The 16619-nt window shown below is 38.4% G+C and overlaps 1 long non-coding RNA gene across 1 annotated transcript in view; it reads left to right on the plus strand.

Annotated features, from left to right (window-relative positions):
* The first annotated feature begins 217 nt into the window (after positions 1-217).
* Positions 218-16619, plus strand: part of LOC139850614 (uncharacterized) — a 31328-nt gene continuing 14926 nt past the window's right edge. Inside the window, exons 1-2 of the long non-coding RNA XR_011760085.1 lie at positions 218-612; positions 1420-1492. This is a non-coding gene — a long non-coding RNA (uncharacterized lncRNA). The remainder of the gene's footprint in view (positions 613-1419; positions 1493-16619) is intronic.

The following is a 16619-nucleotide window of genomic DNA, read 5'->3' on the forward strand; positions in this document are numbered from 1 at the left end:
ATATATATATATATATATATATATATTAGGACTAATCCATAGCTAAGTACTAAATGAGGTACAAACTGAATAAGTGAATATGAACCACATATTTCATAATTTTAGAATTCTGAACCACGAAATCAAGTTCTGGGCGGAAGGGCATTTTAGTCTTTTTTCAACGATAGGGTAATTTAAAAAACCTCATATTTAGATATTTAGACCTGCAAGTAAAACATTCCCTTTCAATTCACGTCAACACACCACCAAAACTTACGCAACCGCTCCGCCGTTTCAGTAACCGCCACTACCGCAAACTGTTGCCGGAGAACGACGGACGAATTGAGGATCTGTGCTGATCTCTCTTTCGTTCATATCTGATCTCCTCCAATTCGTTTTCAGTTCCGCCGCTAACGGTGAACGGAGGTCCGACGACTAATAGAGGTCAGAGGTGAACATTAATGAAGATAAGGATGCTGTAATTGTACGATTATGTTATCTTCATAGTTAATTTCGAAACCGTTGCTACATCGATTATGTTATCCAGTCGCTATCCTCCATGTGTGCTCTAGCTGTTGACTTCACCTGGACCAACGAAGATGATTTCAAATTAAGAAAAGTTGCTGAAGTAATGTACATCTTTTTGTCCTTTTAATTTATTTTCTGTTAATCTTCCGATTTTAATAGTTCGAGTTTTGCAATTGATATTTCTATGGTTTAATAGGTTATTGGATTGGATGCTTGTTTAATCAGTTGAATTGTGTAATATATGTTTGTTCCTAGTGTTTAACAAGTGAATTCAAAAGTTGAAAATATTGTATTTAATCGAAGTGAATTGTTTGCTGATTGAAAATATTGAATGCTAAAATAAATAATTCGTAATTGAAATTACATACATTTTCGTTAGTATTAATATACAAAAATTGTTAGTTCATAAATAGAATTTGATGATTAATGTGACTGAGACTCATATTTTTTATCATCTTAGCTTATAATTCATCAGTTATTTTTATCATTTATCGGATATTTTTATCATTCATTGGATATTTTTATCATTCATCGGGTATACGTTCTTTTATCATTCATCGGGTACATTTATCATTCATTTGGTATTTTTATCAATTATTGGGTATTTTGATGAATGATAAGTGCTTGATGAATGATAATGTTTTTTGATAAATGAGAAGTTTTTGATGAATTTTAACATTATGATGAATGATAACTCTTTTATGATGAATGACATTTGTTCTCTGATTAATAATAATTATTTTTAATATGAATGACAACAGTTAAGTGAATGATAATGGTATGATTACTGGGCATTTGTTCTAATGGTATGATTCATGCTTTTGATGCGAGAGGTCCCGGGTTTGATTCTCGGAATGCCCCATTCTTTTCTATAAAATCAATCAATATTATATAAACTTTTTGAAATTCCAGTGTACGGTGACGCTAATTGGCAGCTGGTTGCATCTACACTTGAAGGAAGAACTGGTACATAGTGCACAAATAGGTCAGTTAGCTTTTACTGATAATAGATTGCACTTGAAAACTTTATCTTTGTTTAAGAAAGAGGAAGATTTGTTTTTTTTATTTTCTCTGATATTTTAAAAAGGTAAATTTACAACTTTGTGAGTGATGAATGATATAAAATGAGGTGATGAATGACAATAGGAGGTGATGAATGATTAAAAACAAGATGAATGATAACTCTGTGAGTGATGAATGATATAAAATGAGGTGATGAATGATAAAAATTTTCTGATTAATAATAAAAAATTTAATCATTCTTCTCCCAGTTTTTCTCATTCATCTTGTTTTTTATCATTCATCGCCTTATTTTTATCATTCATCACCTCATTTTTATCATTAATCACATCCTTTTTATCATTCATCTTGTTTTTCATCATTCATCACCTCATTTTTATCATTGATCACCTCCTTTTTATCATTCATTATATCTTTTTTTTTATCATTCATCTTGTGTTTAATCATTCATCACCTACTTTTTATTATACATCTTGTTTTTTTATCATTCATCACTTTCTTTTTTATTATTCATCACCTTCTTTTTAATCTTTCTAATGAATGATAAATGTTTGATGAATGATAATTTTCTGATGAAATGATTACTATTTGATGAATGATAATTGTTTTCCCAAGAATGTTAAATGTGTTTTGATGAATTATAAATATTTTTCGATGAATGATAATTATTTTTCGATGAATGATAAATGTTTTTCGATGAATGATAAACGTTTTTCGATGAATGATAAATGTTTAATGAATGATAAATGTTTAATGAATGATAAATATTTTTCGATGAATGATAATTTTCTGATGATAATTGTTGTTTGATGAATGATAAATGTTTTTCGATGAACGATAAATGTTTTTCTGATGGCTGGTGGTGGTTAGGGTGGTTGGTGGTGGTGGTTGGTGCTGGTGGTTGGTTGAGATGGGTGGTGGTGGTTCGTGGTGGTGGTGGTTGGTGTTGGTGGTGGGGGTTGTGATGGTTGGTGGTGGTGGTTGTTGGAGGTGGGTGATGGTGCGTGGTTGGTGGTGGTGGTTGGTGATGGTGGTGTTGGGTGGTGGTCGTGGTAATAGGTGACGGTGGTTGGTGGTGTTGATTGATGGTGGTGGTTGGAGATGGTGGGTGGTGATGGTGGTTGATGGTGGTTGATGGTGGGGGTGGCGGTGGTTGGTGGTGGGTGGTGGTTGGTGGTTGGTGGTGGCGGGTGGTAGGTGGTGGTGGTTGGTGGTAGTGATTGGTGGTGGTGGTGGTTGGTTGTGATGGGTGGTGGTTGGTGGTAGTGGTGGTGGTGGTTAGTGTTGGTGGTGGTTGTGATGGTTGGTGGTGGTACGTGGTAGTTGGTGGTGGTACGTGGTTGGTGGTGGTGGTTGTTGGTGAATGTGGTGTTAAGTGCTGGTCGTGGTGGTGGGTAGCGGTGGTTGGTGGTGTTGATTGATAGTGTTGGTTGGTGATGGTGGGTGATGGTGGTGGTGGAGGGTAGTGGGGGTGGGAGTGGGGGTAGTGGTGGTGGTGATTGGTGGGTGGTGGTGGGTAGTGGTTAGTGTTGATGGTGGTTGTGATGGTTGGTGGTGGTGGTGGTGGTTGTGGTAGGTGGTGGTGCTTGGTTGGTGGTAGTGGTTGTTGGTGATTGTGGTGTTGAGTGCTGGTCGTGGTGGTGGGTGGCGGTGGTTGGTGGTGTTGATTGATGGTGTTGGTTGGTGATGGTGGGTGGTGGTGGTGGTGGGTATTGGGTGATGGTGGGGGTGGCGGTGGTGGTTGGTGGAGGTGGTATGTGGTGGTGGGTTATTGGTAGTGTTGGTGGTGGGTGGTGGTGGTGGTGGGTGGTGGTAGTTGTGGTGGTTGGTTGTGGTGGGAGGTTGTAGATAGTGGTGGTTGGTGGCGGTTAGTGGGTTTGGCGGTTGGTGGTGATGGTGGTTGGTGGTGGCGGTTGGTGGTGGTGGCGGTTGGTGGTGGCGGCAGTTGGTGGTGGTGGCGGTAGTTGGTGGTAGTTGTTGGTGGTGGTGGGTGGTGATGGTGATGGGGGTGGTTAGTGGTGGTGGTGGTAGTGGGTGGTGGTGGTGATGGGTGGTGGTGGTGGGTGGTGGTGGTGTGTGGTGGTGGTTGGTGGTGGTGTGTGTGGTGGTGGTGCGTGGTAGGTGGTGGGTGATGGTGGTGGTGGTTGGTGGTGGTAGTGGGTGGTGGTGGTTAGTAGTAGTGGCGGTTGGTGGTGGTGGGAGGTGGTGGTTGGTGATGGTGGGTAGTGGTGGTTGGTGGTGCTGGTGATGGTTGATGGTTGATGGTTGATGGTGGTGGTTGGTGGTGGGTGGTGGTGGTGGGTGGTGGTGGTTGGTGGTGGTGGTGTGTGGTGGGTGATGGTGGTGGGTGGTGGTGGGTGGTGGTAGGTGGTTGGTGGTTGGTGGTGGTGGTAGGTGGGTGGTGGTGGTTGGTAGTGGTAGTGGGTGGTGGTGGTAGTGGGTGGTGGTGGCGGTTGGTGGTGGTGGGAGGTGGTGGCAGTTGGTGATGGTGGGAGGTGGTGGCAGTTGGTGATGGTGGGAGGTGGTGGTGGTGGGTGATGGTGGGTGGTGGGTGGTGGTGTCGGTGGTGGTGGTGGGTGGTGGTAGGTGGTAGTCGGTGGTGGTGGTTGGTGGTGGTGGTGTGTGGTGGTGGATAGTGGTGGTTAGTGATGGGGGGTGGTGGTAGGTGGTAGAGGTTGGTGGTGTAGGTTGGTGGTGGTGGGTGGTGGTTGGTGATTGGTGGTGGTGGTGGCGGTTGGTGGTGGGTGGCGGTTGGTGGTGGTGGGTGGTGGTTAGTGGTGTGGGGTGGTGGGTGGTGGTTGTGGTGGTGGTTGGTGGTGTGGTGGTGGTGGTTGGTGGTGGTGGTGGATGGTGGTGGTTAGTGGTGGTGGATGGTGGTGGGTGGTGGTGGTGGTTGGTAATGGCAGTTGATGGTGGTGGGTGGTGGTGTGGTTGGTGGTGGTTTGTGGTGGTCGTTGTTGTTGTTGTTGGTGGTGGTGGTTGGTGGCGATGGGTGGGTGGTGGTGGTGGTGGTTGGTGGTGGGGGTTGGTGGTGGTAGTGGGTGGTGGTGGTTAGTAGTAGTGGCGGTTGGTGGTGGTGGGAGGTGGTGGTTGGTGGTGGTGGGTAGTGGTGGTTGGTGGTGATGGTGATGGTTGATGGTTGATGGTGGTGGTTGGTGGTGGGTGGTGGTGGTGGTGGTGGTTGGTGGTGGTGTATGGTGGTGGTTGGTGGTGGTGGTGGTGTGTGGTGGGTAATGGTGGTGGGTGGTGGTGTGTGGTGGTGTGTGTGGTGGTTGGTGGGTGGTGGTGTGTGTGGTGGTTGGTGGTGGGTGGTGGTGGCAGTGGGTGGTGGTGGGAGGTGGTGGCAGTTGGTGATGGTGGGAGGTGGTGGTGGTGGGTGATGGTGGTGGTGTCGGTGATGGTTGATGGTGGTGGTGGGTGGTGGTAGGTGGTAGTCGGTGGTGGTGGTTGGTGGTGGTGGTGTGTGGTGGTGGATAGTGGTGGTTAGTGATGGGGGTGGTGGTAGGTGGTAGAGGTTGGTGGTGTAGGTTGGTGGTGGTGGGTGGTGGTGGGTGGTGGTGGTGGTGGTGGTTGGTGGTGGTGGTTGGTGGTGATTAGTGGTGGTGGCGGTTGGTGGTGGTGGGTGGTGGTTAGTGGTGTGGGGTGGTGGTGGGTGGTGGTTGGTGGTTGTGGTGGTGGTTGGTGGTGTGTGGTGGTGGTTGGTGATGGTGGTGGATGGTGGTGGTTAGTGGTGGTGGTTGGTGGTGGTTGTGGTGGGTGGTGATGGTGGATGGTAATGGCAGTTGATGGTGGTGTGGTTGGTGGTGGTTTGTGGTGGTCGTTGTTGTTGTTGGTGGTGGTGGTGGTTGGTGGCGATGGGTGGGTGGTGGTTGATGATGGGTGTTGGTGGGTGGTGGTGGGTAGTGGTGGGTGGTGGTAGTAGTGGTGGGTGGTGGTGGTTGGTGGTGGTGGGTAGTGATAGTGGGTAGGTGGAGGGTGGGTGGTGGTAGTTGGTGTTGGTAGTGGTGGGTGGTTGTGGTGGGTGGTGGTGGTGGGTGGTTGTGGTGGTGGGTGGTGGTTGGTGGTGGTGGTGTTGGGTGGTAGGTGGTAAGGGTAGGTGGTAGGTGGTAGGTGGTTGGTGGTTGGTGGTTGGTGGTGGTTGGTGGTGGTGGTGGGTGGTGTTTGGTGGGTGGTGGTGGTGGAGGTTGATGGTGGTGGGTGGTGGTGATGAAGGTGGTTCATAAAATGTTAACTTTTGTATAATTAATTTTTATTAATTATAATTGTTAAAATTACTTTTTTACCCTTCCATGCATTTTAAACTAAAATGAACTTTTATGATATTTTGTAGTCCACATATGCTTATCCGGTTTGTACTCGTTTTAAGCTTAGCCACGGATCGTGCCCCTATATATATATATATATATATATATATATATATATATATATATATATATATATATATATATATATATATATATATATATATATATATAAAAGACATTGGTCACGAGTATAAGACTCGAGGAAATACTGTTGCAATAGTACAGTACAGTGTTGATGTACTATAGGACCACTTGAGCATGGTCAAGGTTAGAAGCTATGGAACCGCTATAAGTCTAGTACATGGTGGATAACTAAGGGATTTATTGGGTAGATTTAAGTAAGGGCTGGTTTAAATCATAAATGAGAATTTAACGCACTACAATACAAACTAAGCTTATAAATCTTTAAGGATGACTGAGAACTATCAGATGTTCTAATTTGTCTACAAACCCTTAGATTTTACCAAACCATTGACAGAAAGAGATTCGAAACACAACCACTCACTTGGGTGATACACTAAGGTGTTAAGAAAGGTTGGATATTATATATATGGCTATGCTACTTTATTCGTGTGCCCAAGGTATGCACTGCATCCAAGATGGGCCGCTCATATTCTTAAACCGGATAAAGCGTCGGGAGTGGAGCATAGCCCATCCGATCAGAATCTTCAAAGCCTAGTTCCTCGTGACATTCTAATCGGGAAATCGCTTAGAAGGGAATCTAGTGTTCACACTGAGGTATATCTATCCAATGAGTGTCTCGCAATCATCCCGACACTACATTATCTTAAATCATGGTGAAACACGTCTTCTCTATCCTTAGCTGTTGCATGCTAGCTAGCTTATTTTAATTATATTGCTTTAATATTTTAAATATAATTTTAAATCAAATCAACCCAACTATTGCCTTTACACAATTTGATATTCCGGATAAAGTGGTGTCTAGAATAAACCGGTTGGACTTGGTTGTTGGATTTTCCGAACAGTCGCCAATTTATTGGGATCAAAAGGATCCTGCCTCTCCACACAAGGTGTACCTGGCCACTAGTCTTGGATACTAAATTGTGTACAAACCCAATCTTAATTACTAAATTATCTAAATAAGCTCCGTTTCAAATTCGACCGCTTAAGGAACGACCCTAGGTCATATTTGCCCTTGCTAACCCATAAGAAGGAATAATAGATTTAGGCCCAACATATACAAATTAAACAATCAGCTTCTTATGTTGATATCCTGAATTGACGTTTTGGGACCTAACGATACCGCATAAATAAACCGTCCAATTTGGGCATATCATAGGAGTAGTTAATTTTTGGCGCCGCTGCCGGGGATCGGTAGTACGATTTGGATCCTGTTTAGATTAGTTAGTTTTTAAGAGACCCTTTTGACTGAGACTAGCTTTGTCAGAAGTTACTAGTTTACCGTAGTTAGGTTAGATAATATTAGCTTAATTTAGTTTAATTAAAAAGTTTAAAATGGACTTACTTATTAGTGAACCTTTAGGATGGTTTAACCTACTTAGACCGCTAAGAATTCTTCTGACACATCCTTTCTTCTATCCGATATCATACATCGTACCTATCCGACGAGATCCACACTTACCTGTCGATAGTTCGACGATGGCGGCACGCATCACTCTCGCTGACATCACCAAACCCTCGTTAGAAGGACGAGGAGGACCGATACTCTATCCAGAGGTTAGTCTTTTGTGCTTAAGCATAGCATCATACAACTCATTCAGAATCACTGTCTATTTCATGGCTTACCAATTGACGATCCCAACTCTCACTTAGATAGATTTCTCTCCTTATCCAACTCATATAAGCAAAACGGAGTTGAACATGATGTAGTTCGTCTGTATCTGTTCCCCTATTCCTTAACTCTTCATGCAAAAGCCTGGTTCGAGGGGTTAGAACCCAATTCTATCACCTCATCAGATCAAACGGGCTTGATAAACGGCTTGCCTTAGCAAACGGCCTCCAAAAACGGCCTGCCAAACGGCCAGCCAGCCGTATGCAGGCAAAAATCTTGTTTATTTAAAGGGTCATTGTCATTCATTCCAACACACACTTCAATTCACTTCTTTTTCTCTCTTGTACAATATTAGTCACATTCTCAAGGCCTTCGACTCCGTGCGGGAAACCTAGTACCCGGAGAAGAACGCCGAAGATTGTATTAGGAGTGGTCTGGAGTCTTGAAGTTCTCACTTTTGTATTCGGAACTCGTTTAATCTACTGGTACTTCTATCCCTTATCTTTATATAATGTCTTCTATCGTTATGTTATGTGATATTGTTGCCATGATTAGCGAGTAGTTATCTTTAGTGTATGCTATGATGTAAGCAGTTATAATGCCGAAATAATATTATGGTTTGTGTATGCTGTTGAAATGCTTTCCGATTATGCTTTAAACTCAATCGCTTTTCCAACTAATAGAACGTAGTTATTCGCTCTGCTATTGGGAAGTCGCGAACCCCGATTCGGAGTACATGATGAGTGCAGCGGAGGTATACGAAATACTATTATTTTTACTACGAAATATGATACAAATTACACAAGTTTTATTATTTATTTAGATTGGGATATACCTATACCTTGCTACAACACTTATAGGCAGTGTACCTAATCGTAGAGTAGTGTAGTTTTTAGTAAGTCCGGTTCGTTCCACAGGGAGCTGGTGATTACGTACTATATTTTAAACAACTATATATATATATATATATATATATATATATATATATATATATAAGTAGTAATAATATTATATAAAAAAGGGGTTTTACCGTTTAATGACCGGTTTGTCGATTTCATATATTTTAAGCGTAAAAATAAATGACGATAATTAAAGTGCGTAAAATAAATAACAATATTAAAATGACAATAAATAAAATGACAGTAAATAAAATTACGATGAGAAATATAATAAAACAATTATGCTTGTTTAAACTTCCGTAACCATGATGTTTGACGTTTTGATTTTAATTTATTACTCTGGGTTAATTGTCCTTTGTCCTGAATTATTTGAAACCTATCTGGTTTTTGTCCATAATAGTTCATCGGTCATAATTATAAAATGCTCGTCAAATTAACCTTATTCCCGAAGTCAAATATTCCAACTAATTAGGGATTCGAACTGTAACAAGGTTTTAATACTTTGTTTAATGATTACACCAGGTTATCGACTGCGTATAATCCAAGGTTTTAATACTTTGTTAACAATTACACCAATTACCCTTGTATGTAATCCACCCCTGTTATAATTAGTCCATGATATTCACTTGGCCATAATGAATAATAAATTACCCAATCCAATTGATTAAATTAAATGATTTGTAAAAGATGTCGTATACACGTCACTAAATAGGACATGCATAATCAATTAATAATTATTAGATTAACTAATTTGAAGATAGGTTCGACAGATTCCAACGAATTGTCATTCGTTTAGACAATACCCCCCATCTATTAATAGTCCATAGTCCAATGTTCACAAGTGTCGGTCTTTTGTCCAAACTCAAATTATGGTACAAAATCCAATAACCCCGTCTTAATATTTAGTCCAACATCACGATTACTTCGGCTCAAATAAGCATAATAATAACTTAGTTACGAGACATTAATTTAAAAAGGAAGACCATAGCTTACAGTGGTGATTAATCGCGTAGCGTTACACGGACAGAGTTTCGACTTACAAAACTTTAAAACATTTCTTACATTAACTCAATTATTATTAAACTTAATTTAAACTTAATATTATAAATATAAATATATATGTTTCTTTACAGAGGAAGAAAGAAAATATGGTGTACACAACTCGCTGAATTCGTTGCAATTTATAGCACCTGGCCTGACTTTATGGCCAATGCGATCGCATGAAATATGGGCATCCTGGCCATGGGATCGCATGGCCAGCTGGATCAGCTCACATATTTTTGTTTTCTATTTTGCCGACGTTTTATTTAAATATATATATAATATATATAATTTATATTAATTATATTAATTATATATATCATATTATATTCTTGTGCATAGTTGACTCGTAATTTTAGGACCGTTGACTCGCGCGTTGATGCTCGGTTTATGTCTCGGTTCCGGATTTTCGAACGTCTTTTCGTACGCTTTAATATCTTGTACTTTACGTTTCGCAACTTGTAATTTGCACAATAAATAATTTTCCTTAACTCCCAAAATCCGCGCAAGTCTTTTAACTCACTTTTTATGACGCTTTTAAGTGCACTATGGCTTTAAGGACCCTTTTCCAGTTTTAGAGGCACTTTTTCTTCAATTCTTTAATCTCCGTGCTTCGTCTTCGCATTTATTTATTTAAACGATTACAACTTAAAAATAGAACAATTACAACTAAAAATATTACATATTGGAACGATATTGCGCCTAAATATATGTTCATTTGGAGCACTATCAGTACACTATCTGTGTCACCCCTTGATGAAGTGCGAGGTGTATATAAAATAGTTATTATTTTACTAGGAAAAACTATTAAATACGATACAATTTTACACAAGATATTTATTTATTTATAGAATGGATATACTTAAACCTTGCTACAACACTTATAGGCAGTGTACCTAATCGTACAGTAGTGTAGTTTTTAGTAAGTCCGGTTCGTTCCACAGGGAAATCTTTAAACAAAGCTCAACGCTATATTAGTTAACTTTTATAAAAATACAAATATATATATAGGTAATATTATTATTATAAAGGGGGGTTTTTACCGTTTAATGACCGGTTTGTCGATTTTAAAACTTTAGTCGCAGTTAAAACCTAATGTAAAATATAAAATAAATACAAGACTTTAAATTAAAGCGTAAAGTAAATAACGATAATGAAATTGCGAATAATAAAAATGCGATAAAATTAAATTGCGATAATTAAAAAGTACGATAATTAAAAGTGCGATAAAATAAAAGTGCGATAATTAGAAGTGCAATTAAATATAAAATAAAGGAAATTAAATATGAAATAAAAGAATTATGCTTATTTAAACTTCCGTAATCATGATGTTTGACGTGTTGATTTTAGTTTTATGCCCATGGGTTAATTGTCCTTTGTCCTGGATTATTCAATATGTCCGTCTGGTTTTTGTCCATAACAGTCCATCAGTCATAAATATAAATTGCAAGTGTCCTTGTCAAATTATTATTATACCCGAAGATAAATATTCCAACTAATTGGGGATTCGAATTGTAACAAGGTTTTAATACTTTGTTTAATGAATACACCAGGTTATCGACTGCGTGTAAACCAAGGTTTTACTTACTTTGTTAACAATTACACCAATTACCCTTGAATGTAATTTCACCCCAGTTTTAATTATTCTAGTGGCTATTAATCCATTCCCGTGTCCGGTTAAATGAACGATTATTCGTACATATAAATACCCCGCCCATCGTGTCCGATCGAGTGTATATGGTAATTTATAGGGACGCCCAATTGTAAATCTTTATATTAACATTAACAAACTTTCATTTAGTTAAACAAATATAAAGCCCATTAATAGCCCATAGCCTAGTTTCCACAAGTGTCGTTCTTTTATCCAAACCCCAATTATGGTACAAAGCCCAATTACCCAATTTTAGTAATTAGCCCAACATCATGATTACTTCGTTTTAAATAAGCATAATAATAACTTAGCTACGAGACATTAATATAAAAAGGTTGAACATAACTTACAATGATTAAAAATAGCGTAGCGTTACACGGACAGAATTTCGACTTACACCCTTACAACATTCGCTAACATACCCTTATTATTAGAATTATAATTAAAATTAAAATATAAATTATAAATATAAATATATATTACTTCGTATGAATGAGAAGAAAAAAATGATGATGATTTTGATCAGAATTCGGGTTGATTTATAGCCAGACTTGATTTTTGGGGCTCCGCGACTCGCGGCCAAATACCCTTAAAACTCCGCGAGTCGCGGAGAGGTATTTACAGTTTACACCCTTGGAGTTTCCTGCTGCCGACGGTTTTAAATATATATATATAATATATATATAATTAATATAATTAATTATATATTATATTATATTTATATATATAGTTAACTTGTAATTTTTAGTCCGTTGCGTCGAGCGTTAAGAATTGACTCTGGTCCCGGTTCCGGATTTTCGAACGTCCTCGCGTACAATTTAATATCTTGTACTTTGCGTTTTGAATCTTGTACTCTTGTGATTTTGAGACGTTTCTTATCAATAATTGGAACCTTTTTGATTGTCTTTTGTTCTTTTGAGCTTTTTGGTCGTTTGCGTCTTCAAATCGTCGAATCTGTCTTTTGTCTTCACCTTTTATTATTTAAACGAATATCACTTGTAAATAGAACAATTGCAACTAAAAGCTTGTCTTTCTTGAGGAATAATGCTATGAAATATATGTTCGTTTTTAGCATTATCAAATATTCCCACACTTGAGCGTTGCTTGTCCTCAAGCAATATTGTCTTGAAATACTAGAATCACTTCTTTATTCTTCACACTTTGTACATCAGTGATTTCTATACGGCGGTATAAACAATGGTAGTAACGATATGGTTTACAGTCCCACATGACTATAAAAATTTAGATCCATTAAGGAAATTGGATCTTTATGAAAACATTTGATCTTTTGAAAATTAAATCTAGTTTTTTTTTTTTTTTTTTTTTTACCCTAGATAAGTTTTCCGGAATAACCCTTTACCGGTGTTTGCAAAATATTTTTGTGGGTTTGGTGGGTTTCAGATTTGAAAATTTTAGCTCAAAACTTGCGGTTTTGTGTCACCCACTTGCTAACCTTGTATTTGGAAAGCAACACGTCCAGTTTACTTGTTCCGTATATTACCTTTCGGCAAACTACCGTCCGGTTGTAAAGGAAAGCGTTGAACAAGCAACTGTTTAAGGCAATGTCCCGTGACATGCTTTTGATTATGGTCTATAACGTGTCGGACGCAATTACTATCCTTGGTAGGAGCAATAGTAAAGCTCACCCTTATAATTTGTCGGTCTGGCACAAGGTCCTGTCTTTGACCATGTTATGCAACCACCGTTCTTACGGTTGACACCCGATTTGGTTCAGGTGACCTAATGAATTCCAGGTGAATTCCTAGGATTTTACGTTCAATGGTAATGAACGCATTGAAAATAGGGTTTTCAGAAAACAAATCGGTTTATAATTTTGATCAAAATATTTTCTCGTTTAAGCTCGAGTTTAGATATCATTGAATTCCATGAGTTTGTAATTCTCAATCTTTAAGGTCAATCTCTAGGATTGAGTAATATCAGTCTTAAAAGCTGATTTTTAATCTTTAAGGAGATTATCCTTTCTGGGGATCTGATTCATTAGTCTTATCCAGCTAATTTGCACGGTGCCTCCCCATTGTACGAGATAAATCCTTCTCATGGTTAGGATAAATCTGACCACTTGGCGACCCTGTTTAATGCTGAGGTCCGTGGATTTCCTGCTGATTTTAGTGATGACTTTTCTAGATTTTTCGTCAACCTACAGCTGGTCTGAACGACAACTTCATGACCTAAATCAAGAAGCGCGTGTCTTTTTCGGAAGACTTTACTTCCTTTTAATGATGGAATTGATTCATCGTGTAGATCCATCTCTTCTTTTCTTTCATCGGGTAAAACAGTTTAGTTTAGTTCAAAGCAAAAGTATTTTCAGTTATTTGTTACAAATATATGTGACATATGTTTAAAATAACTTGGTAAATTTTCCCACACTTGGCTTTTTATTTTTCTTTTTATCGTCCTCTATTCCATTTTAAATGAATTTTAACATTTTAGTTTGTTTCTCAATTTATGTCCTTTCCGAGGTAACAATAATTTCGGTGTTAAAACCTAGTTTTATCGTTCATAAATATGTATAAACATGATTTGAATTCATTTAATTGAAAAATTTTACTAGAATTGGGTAGTCAGTATATAAGACTAGTGCTGTTCTTTTTTTATCAGAGAGCACTAGATTCTAATACAACTACTGCTTTACTAGTATTTTAATGGTAACCAAGTGTTTAATAAAAATTTTTAAAATCCGAAAGAATTTAATCCCTTCCCACACTTAAGATCTTGCAATGCCCTCATTTGCAAGAAATCAGTAACAATTTAAATTATTGAGGGTGATTTGTGTGAAAATGATTAAATTTTTACCAAAGTTTCCAAATATATTGGCGTTTGTTTGCTGAATGATAAATGGTGCACGTCATTTGTTCATTCCGTCTTGTTGTTATTTCACATATATTTTGCATCATTGTCGTCAAAATTACTTGCTTTTGCTGAACTTAATGCCAGTCTTTGAAAATGCGTTGTTTTACCCTGTTATGTACATAAGATAAATTGCAAACATATATACATATTTTTGAAGTTTGGTATATTACCCCACATTCAAAAATTATTAAAATCTAAGAATAAAAGTTAGATAATTATAAAAATGATTACAATATTAACAAAAGTATTAAACATATCAATAATTACAAATTACAAAATAATAAAACAAAATAAGTAAACTAAGGATGATATTGGTACCAATAGGGGTTCCACGCATAACCATAAGTGTTATAGAATGCTTCGGCAGGGTCATACGTAGGATATGGTGGCTGCATCTCTATCGACCAAGGAGGGAAGACGGGTTTCGGAGTAGGAATATAGTTTCTACCTATATGTTGGCAATGCGCTATGATCTGGTTCTGATGAACTTGCCAATCTTCAAATGCTCTCTGTCTAGCATTTTCGTATTCCTGAGAAGCTATAAACCTATGCATTTCTTGCATCTCATTCCCCCCTCCTACATTACCTTGTTCCTGGTTTCTCTCTACCTGTGGATGTCTACCATTGTATCGTACTGCGGCGTTATTTCGCCGCTCCAACACTTTCGCACCATGGTATACATTTAAACCTATAGTGTCGCGGGGTTCCGGCTCTTCTACTAATAATCCCCCCCGACTTATATCCACACCTAGATATTCACCAATCAAAGTAATAAAAATACCACCTCCTATTATGCTATGTGGACGCATCCCTCGAACCATAGCTGATAAATAATAACCCACACAATATGGTATACTTACAGCGCTGTGTGGGTCTCGAATACACATATGGTAAAACAAATCTTGTTCATTTACCTTTTCTTTGTTTTTACCCCTTTGTGTAATCGAATTAGCTAAAAACCTATGTATTACTCTTAATTCGGCTCTATCTATATCCAAATAAGAGTAGTTTCCCCCTTTGAAACGGTGGTGGCTTGTCATTTGACTCCACACACCGTGTGTATCAAAATTCTCATCTATTTTCCTACCGTTTAGTATCAATCCTCTACAATCGGCAGACGCTAATTCCTCAGGCGTATATATACGTAAAGCCTGAGCCATGTCCAGTAAAGACATGTGGCGCATCGAACCGCCTAACAAAAATCTAATAAAAGAACGATCGGTTAAACTAGCTACCCGATCATTCAACTCTATACTACATAACAACTCTTCACACCATACTTTATATACAGGTCTGCGTATGGTGAATAAACATATCCAGTCATTAAAATAAGAATTACCATACCTCTGTACCAGTAATTCCCTAATTGGCCCGGCCAATTCTACAGCTTCCAAGGGTCCCCATTCTATGACCCTCGGTACCTCAACAACCTTGGAATGAAGAGTATGCAAACCCCGTTGATATTTTGGATAATCTATCCAAAGTCTGTCAAATCGCAGGTTCGGGTGCAACTGTTCCAAGTGCATATCTGAAAAGGTCATGACTGGATGAGGTACATCCTGCTTGTAGTAGTTATCTACCTCTTGTTGTTCCAAGTTCTCAGCAGGAGCATGACGGGCTTGGGATGAAGATTCACCCCTTTCATTCTGCAAAACACATCAAACACAAATTTTGTGCATCCAAATATGCATTAGTGTCAGCAAAATCATCAATCAAAATAATTACAATGACATTATCAATTTATATCAAACTTAAGCTCATTTTCACATTTTTATCAAATCTACACTTTTTCAAATAAGCATATACGAAAATTTTCGCCAAGTTCATAAGCATTCAACTCAAATAACATGTCAAAATAATCATTACTAGCAAATAAACAAGTCTCAAATGGCATTATCTTTCAAAAATCAAGTTCATGAATTTTGGACTTGAAAAAGTCCACTTTAATTCTCAAAATCATGTTTAGGCTCAAAGTTTGGATCTTTTAACTACCTAGACATGTTACACTACTCAATTTAGCAATAATTCATGACAAAAATCGGCCATAACCTGTTTATATCAAAAAGCCCCAAATTGCTCAAGAACACAAACCCTAGATTATTCAAAATTTGAAGTTTAAGGCTTCTAATCATGTTAAACAGCATCAATCTAGGTTATACAAGCATAATACATAAACAATTTAAGTCTAATTACACTAAAAAGCATCAAAATCAAATTGGGTAAAAATTAGCTCAAGAACACTAAAATTCGAATTAAATGGTGTTTAGGTGTAGAAATTTACCGTTTTTCTTGAGTAGTTCCTAGATATCATTCTTCTCAACATGATTTTAGCAAAAAATTTGGTGATTAACGGTTAAAAATTGAGATTTTTGGAGTGTTTTTGGGTGTATTTTCGGGTTCTTTTTCGAGCTGTATTTGGGTGTTTTTGTGTGGGGGAGGTAAACTGATCGTGCAGCTGTTTTATTTTTTTTTTCTGTGTTTTGGTCCCTCCGCGAGTCGCGGAGGTTTGTACTGCAAACTCCGCGAGTCGCGGAGTTTACCCTTTTTTTTTTTTTTTTTTTTTTTTTTTTTAT

The sequence above is a fragment of the Rutidosis leptorrhynchoides genome, chromosome 5 (genome assembly GCF_046630445.1).
Source record: "Rutidosis leptorrhynchoides isolate AG116_Rl617_1_P2 chromosome 5, CSIRO_AGI_Rlap_v1, whole genome shotgun sequence".
NCBI lineage: Eukaryota > Viridiplantae > Streptophyta > Magnoliopsida > Asterales > Asteraceae > Rutidosis > Rutidosis leptorrhynchoides.